At 38.9% G+C, this 7,346-nt stretch overlaps 1 pseudogene; it reads left to right on the top strand.

The window, feature by feature from the left end:
* Positions 1–2,763: 2,763 nt before the first annotated feature.
* On the top strand, positions 2,764–4,164 carry LOC101591585 (annotated as a pseudogene).
* Positions 4,165–7,346: the final 3,182 nt, after the last annotated feature.

The following is a 7,346-nucleotide window of genomic DNA, read 5'->3' as shown; positions in this document are numbered from 1 at the left end:
TCTGTGTATTCAAAGTGGTTAGGATAGATATATAGTTACATTCTCTTAATGAATAGAGGGATTTGTTCTAATGGTGTTTGTAAATAGGATATCATGTTCGCATTTTGTACAGCAATTAACCACTAGGAAGAATGTATACAATGTGTTAATTACTGAAACTAATTTGCTTTTTTTCACAAATAGATCATAGTAAGTTAAGGGGGGCTATGTATGGCTTCTTCTTCCAAAATATAGGATACAGGTTTCTCAATGTACAGTCAAAATTCAATTATAAAAACAGAAGTGAGAATCAATCTCTCCAACCTTACTTGTCAATATAATTGTTAAATTTTTAAAATTCTACAAAAGGAGGAAGTATAGCAGCAAAAGGACTATTCTGTCAGGTAAGAGAACATAGCTTAGGAAGGATACTTTGGAGAGATCTCTATACTGACAATGGAAGGGACTCAGTCCATTACTAACTTGGGCCAGATGATATGCTTGTGCTTTTCAAGAGAATGCTAGATGACCTATTTGGGTACCAGAGTGTTCTGTCAGGCTGTACCATGAAGCCACATCTGGAGAAGTTAACAGCTATGTTGCTAGATACACCCTAGGACTATTGAAGAAACTGATGAATTGGAAATATATGGTTGAAATAAGCGATAAAATTCATAGAAATGACTGAGCTTAATTTTACTAGTACTAAGACAATAGAAGATATGCATATTAATTAAAATAAAATATTTTATTCCTTCCAAATTTTTCTTGAGTTCTCTGCTAATTGACAAATAACAAAAACTGACTAGTCTACTTAAAATTATAAATTTCTAAAAAAATGTAATAGAGTTACTATAATTTAATTTGGCCAAAAATATATGAGTGTACTCTGATTATGTAAAGATGCTTGTTTGTGTGGTCTATGTATTTGTTTATGTGTTTGTACGTCATTTTAAGAACAGCTGTACGTCTTTTATCTTTTTTGATCATTTGTTCATAATACAATTTGGGATATAAATTTAAAAGCATGCTTTTCTAAGTTACCAGATGATTTAAAAAGTAAAGTTTTACAGAAAAAATTACAACAATATTTTCTCTTTAACAGATGTCTTTGGTATGAAACTAAATTAAGAAATAAAGCTTTCACTTATGTATGGTAATTCATTATTGTTAATCTCATGCTGTATTATGTGTAATCATATTCTAAGTGTATAGGTTTCTAAAATGTAAAAACATTATTGCTGCTTGTGATAAGATTTTCTCTCAGATTCAAACCTCTGCCTTTACCAAAAACTTGTGCTGTAATCCCATTTAAGGACAACTAATTAGGTGAAATTTTTTAATGTATTAGATAAAGATTATTGGTTAAAAGTGTTATGTCAAAATGAAAATTTAAGTGTGTCACAAAATGTCATACTTCCTTGCTACAATGTTATATATGATTTTGAATTCTAATTTTCTGTGTAAAAATATATAATTGTTATCTTTTAACTTTCTATAGAGAATTAAATATTAGACTATCCATGGTTGTTGGAAAATAACAGTTCTATTTTACGTCAAATGTGTTTGCTATTCAGATAAGTAGTTATGTTAAGCTTACTGCCTCCATTACAGGGTAGTCTGTTTAAGTTTTCTTCTGGGTGTTTAATAACTAAAGTTTGGAGACCAAAAATTAGAGAGATAGATGAGGTAAAAGGATAGTCAGTATTTTGGCCTTAGCCCCTCAAGGTCTCAGGACATAAGGACTCAGGACATAAGAGAATCTTTTCTCTGGCATCCTTTAACTCGGTTTTATCCCTAATATTCTGAACAAGGAGATTATGGGGCAGACAATGCATAGTCTGCCTAAGGAAGTCACCTAGAGGAAAAGAATCTCTTAAGCTTTCACAGAAAGCAAATTGGTCAAAGTATAGCTGTGACTCATCCAGTTGGCTGACGCTGACAGAAGATATAAGAGGTACTATATATGGCTCCAAAGAAAATCCTAAGGAGATTTATCTGACCTTGTCTGGTAGCAAACGTTAAATTTGTGATTTTACAGGTCTTGCTTTAACTCGATCTTGACCATTCAACAGAAAAGTGTAGCTGTGAGATGTAAAGAAACAATGCCATAGTAATAGGCTAAACTGTAAAAGGTTTAAATCACTAGCAACTTCTGACAATTGCCAGCAATTGCTCTTATTGACTATTGGACTTTATAGGGTTAAATTGATATATACAGATACCAAAATCCTTAGGCTGACATCAAGTATAAAAATCTTCTTAAGAGTTCTCCAAACACAGCTTCTCCAACTGCAATGGAGCACTCAACATCTACACAACAAAACAAAAAAGGGAGATATATTGGGAGTCACTAAAGCTGAAATTGATCATATGTGGGAGAACAGGATGAGATCTCATTGCCTGAAGCAGTCAAGCTACCTCAGTCTCAAGAAAAACATTCTGCCTGGACATTTTGGACTATTGCTCACTAAGCAACCTTGTATCTTGAAACTTTGTAAAGGTATACATAAAGACCCTTACTATTGTTCTGGGGAGTTGTCTCACCAACCAGGCAGACAAGATACCAATTAACTTAGCTCTTGTCTTCTTGTCTATCTTTTCCTCATTCCTGCTGCTGTTTCTCCCCAGGTACAATGGATCACACTGAGAGACCAACAGATTCCTACATCTCTTGTGTTGTTAGGAAGGAGTATCAGAGGTCCAACTGAATTGGCAATTGGCACATATGTAGAAACTTTATAGCTTTGCTTCCTAAAGTGGACCCTTAGCAGCTTTGTGCTGATGGAAGCAAGAGGACGGTGGCATCCATGGTCTGCTGCGCGAATTGAGACACAAGTGATGCTGCGCTCCGGTCGTTGGCCTGCCCTGCTGAGGGCCCCTGCCTTGCAGGGTGCCGCAACCTATGCACAGGTTCCGCAGGCCATGCTGGAGATGTAGGTCAGCGTTCTACACAACACTGCATGGTAGAATTGTGGATTGCTGCTTGCAGCCATTATGAGATGAGAAGAACAATGGGGCAGGCTACTTTGTGGAACATCTGGCTTTCAAGGGAACAAAGAATCAGCTTGAAAGTAACCTTGAGTAGGGGGTAGAGAGTATGGGAGCCCATCTTAATGCCTACTGCACTCGGGAACACACAGCCTACTATATCAAGGCATTGTCCTGCCTAAAGTTGTGGAATTTCTGGCTGACATTGTGCAGAACTACAGCCTGAAAGACTCACAGATCGAAAAGGAGCGAGATGTGATCCTGCAAGAGATGCAGGAAAACGATGCCTCTACATGTGACATTGTCTTTGACTACCTACATACCATGGCCTTCTAGGGCACCCCTCTGGCCCAGCCTGTGGAGGAGCCCAGCCAGAATGTCAGGAAGCTGTCTTGCACGGACTTGGTGGAGCACCTCAGCAGGCATTACAAAGCCCCACGCATGGTGCCGGCAGCAGCCTGCAGGGTAGAGCACCTACAGCTGCTAGACCTTGCCCAGAAGCACTTCAGCAGCATCTCTGAGACATACCCAGAGGATGCTGTGCCAGTTCTAACTCCACATAGCTTCACTGAGAGTGAGATCTGCCACCATGACTGTGCCCTGTATTTGGCCCATGTTGCCATTGCAGTAGAAGGACCTGGCTGGGCCAACCCAGAGAACATAGCTCTCCAAGTGGCCAATGCCATCATTGGCTACTATGACTGCACTTACAGTGGTGGTGTACACCTGTCCAGCCCATAACTTCAGTAGCTGCAACCAAGAAGGTGTGCCAGAGTTTTCAGACCTTCAACATCTGCTACACAGAGATGGGCTTGCTAGAGGCACACTTTGTCTGTGACCTCATGAGCATGGATGACATGATGTTCTTGCAAGGCCAGTGGATGCGCCTGTGCACCAGTGCCACAGAGTGAGGTGACTTGGGGCAAAAACATACTCAGAAATGTTCTGGTATCTCATCTGGGTGGCACCACACCTGTCTGTGAGGACATTGGACGCAGCCTCCTGACCTATGGCCGCCATATCCCCCTTGCCGAGTGGGAGACTGGGATTGAGGAGGTGGATGCCCATGTAGTACGTGAGGTCTGCTCCAAATACTTCTATGATCAGTGTCCAGGAGTGGCAGAATTTGGCCCCATTGTGCAGCTCCCAGACTACAACTGGATCCACAGTGGTATGTTCTGGCTGTGCTTTTAGGCAGGAAGCCTATGCAGGGAAGAGGGTGGGGCTGGGGCTCCTGGTCCCCTGCACAAACAGCCACTCCACCTCCTCTAAGTGTGTAGCAGAACACCACCAATGAAGTGTCCTGGTGAGAAAAAAAGTGGACCCTCAAATGCAATAAAGAAACCATACAGGAAAACAAGCCATCGAAGTAGAAAAAAAAAATACATTTTAAAGTGATGGAAAAATCTAACTTTATTTTCACAGTTCTCCTGAATTAAAAAAAAAAAAAAAAAAAAAAAACTTATTTTTCTTTTCAGGGAGTACACTGAACTAAATTTGTAGCCATTATCACAGGCCAAAAAATCAGCATCACTGACCTTCCTGCCAACTCAGAATACATCTGCTCTTTCATAAGAAGCTAAACATACATGATTGGAGGTGATGTTTGCTTATGTGACTTTTGCCCCCCAACATTCACCAAAGCTGTCTCCAACTTCTCAAACTGAGGTATGGCTGGTGACAGTGAGTATCCTGGAGAAGAGGTCTCTGATGTTCAAGCTGAGATGCTCTGGCCATATGGATGATCAAATCTAATAAAAATTGTTATGCCTTTGCAGATTCCTCATACAAATCCTCATATAGGTCTCCTCTCTCCTGACCAGAAACAGATACTCTAAAATACCTGGATAAAATAAATTCTACATATAGTTGAATATATACTTTCACCTTACAATTATCTCCTTGGGAGATATTCCTAGTTCATAGAGCAATTAACTTTGCACTCTAAAGAATAACCAGATTAAGGTGTAGCCCTGGAGTCAGATGGTCCTGGATGTGAACAGCATCTTAATTAACTATTCCTTAATCTTAGGGAACTTCAATTTTGTCACCTATAGAGTAGGTATAACAACACTTGTCATATACACAATGGTAGAAACTATCAGGCTATGTACATCTGCATGCATAGATTTTAGATAGTAATTAATTCTATCAGTGCTAGTTGTGAGTCATGATAATGCTAATGGAAGCAGTGACAGTCACTAATCTATACCAACAGTGAGCTTAAATATTACTAACATTGAACTTGGAAAGCACAGACATATGAAGTGTTGGAATTGGCAAGGACATAAGGTTCTCCTCCTGTAACTCTCATTGTCTATGAGGATATAAAATCCAGACAGACTCAAAGGAATCACGCAGGCAAAAAGGAGAACTCAAATCTGAACCTTGGCTTCTGGGTTTCAGTAACTAATATTTTTTACATCATAGATAATGTATTTTCTTTATCTCACCATCAAATAATATATGGATGTAATAAAATTAAAATGTAAAGACTTTGCCCTGAGCACCTCTCCAGGGAGGGAAGAATCATGAGAGTAAGGGGAAGCCAGATGTAAGAAAACAAGTATTCGGCTTCCTTGGAGAGAATTTACCAGGATGCCACACAAAGGAAGACAAGGAGACAAAACCATATAGATACATTCTGATATATCTTTTAGCCTTGCTTTTTAGTCCATTTTCAACTTCAGGGACAAATAATCCTATCTTTTCAGCAGTTGTATCTTATTAGTCTCTACCAAAGTGTCTGAAACATTCTGACAAAAATGACATATTTTAAGTTCATACTCTCCTTAAAAGTCCAGCTGTCATAATTCACCTAACAACCACTCCCCCACTGTACTTTTTTCCCCTCATTGTACTTTTTTGATGCTCCCAGTTAAGAGATATCTCTGATCCAGTAACTTACACTTAGAGGCTGACCTTACCCTTTTTGCTTTAGGTACCCTGATACCCCCACCGTATTCATATTCTCTAGAGTGATTTTTGGGCACAATCACTGACTAATAATTGAGTGGCTGATGATACCTCTTTGAGCAAGTGAGGAGAAAACATCAAAATACATGCTCTCTATGAACTACCCACCGTTTCCTACATCCAGACTTAAGATATCATTATTTTTAAATTGCTTCAAGGTGCTGTTGTTGTTAATTCTTATGTCTAATATAGGTTGGAGTCGATGAATTTTTTCAGCCCTGCTTGTGGAGGGCCCCAGCTTCTTGTCATTGATGTGCAGATGCACAGCTTCTAAAGCTGATGTATAAATGCACAGCTTCTAAAGGATTGGTTCTGCTATGCTATGCTGAGAACTACACAGCAGGTCCAAAAATCACATGCACCCTCGTAGCTGATGGGGTGAATGATCAGTGGAGCTGGAACTGAAATTCTTGATATCTCCTTTGCCACCACTTCAGATGGAAAATACTCTTCAAACATGCTTGGTTTTATTAGTCATAAAAAACAGAGGTAACAGTGAAACTCATATAGTCCAACCATGCTGTTCAAAAATGTGAACTGAGCCAGAATGAATCCAGATCTCCTGACCTGTCCTTCTGAGCTGAGTCCTGACGTGGCAGCTCTAAACCCATGACATATGTTCGGCTCTCACTTCTGCCCTGACTACTTTACAAAGTACCGGGGAATTTCCTACACCTCTCTTTGCTCTCCTCTTCCTTCCTTGGATTCACCCGAGTTTTATTTATTTTTTACTTTCATTATAACTTTCTCTTAAGCAATTCCAAGCTATCATTTTATTAAAAACTGATCTCTTATAGAATAGCAGATATAAAACTATAGCTCACTGTCAAGTGGAAAGGTCAATCATGGTGACCTAATGTACAGAGAAATTGGGAAGTGGTCAAAAACAACCACTCTATTTACCACCTGGTAATTATGGCAAGATTTGTACAAGTCTAACTGAATGTGTGGACCACACGAACAATGATTCAGAATTTTCTTAGAAAATTCAATTTACATGTAAAGCAACTGGGTTCAAAAGATCCCAATCTGTTCCTTCTACCATTATGTTCTGTCCTGGTAGTATTAATTGAGCCATCTTGGCTTGGGTTTCTCTTCTATAAATAAAGGTCTTGGGGTATATGCTTTCCATTTATCCTCTGTAGTGAATTTTTTTTCTTCTTAGTGGTTAATTGCTGTACAAGATGCAGACTTGATATCCTATCTACAAACACCACTAGAACAAATCATTCTATTCATTAAGAGAATGTAACTATATATCTATCCCAACCATTTTGAATACAAAGATACAAAATGAACAATCATCTATATACCCTTTTTTTGTTAAGTTCCGTTATTTGAATATTATAGGTGTGTAAACTCAGCAAAATATTCTAAAAGAGTCCAGTAGCCCATAATAG

Source organism: Octodon degus, unplaced genomic scaffold (assembly GCF_000260255.1).
Source record: "Octodon degus isolate 3935 unplaced genomic scaffold, OctDeg1.0 scaffold00142, whole genome shotgun sequence".
In the NCBI taxonomy this organism is placed as follows: Eukaryota; Metazoa; Chordata; class Mammalia; order Rodentia; family Octodontidae; genus Octodon; species Octodon degus.
This window is presented reverse-complemented; position numbering and strand designations above follow the sequence as displayed.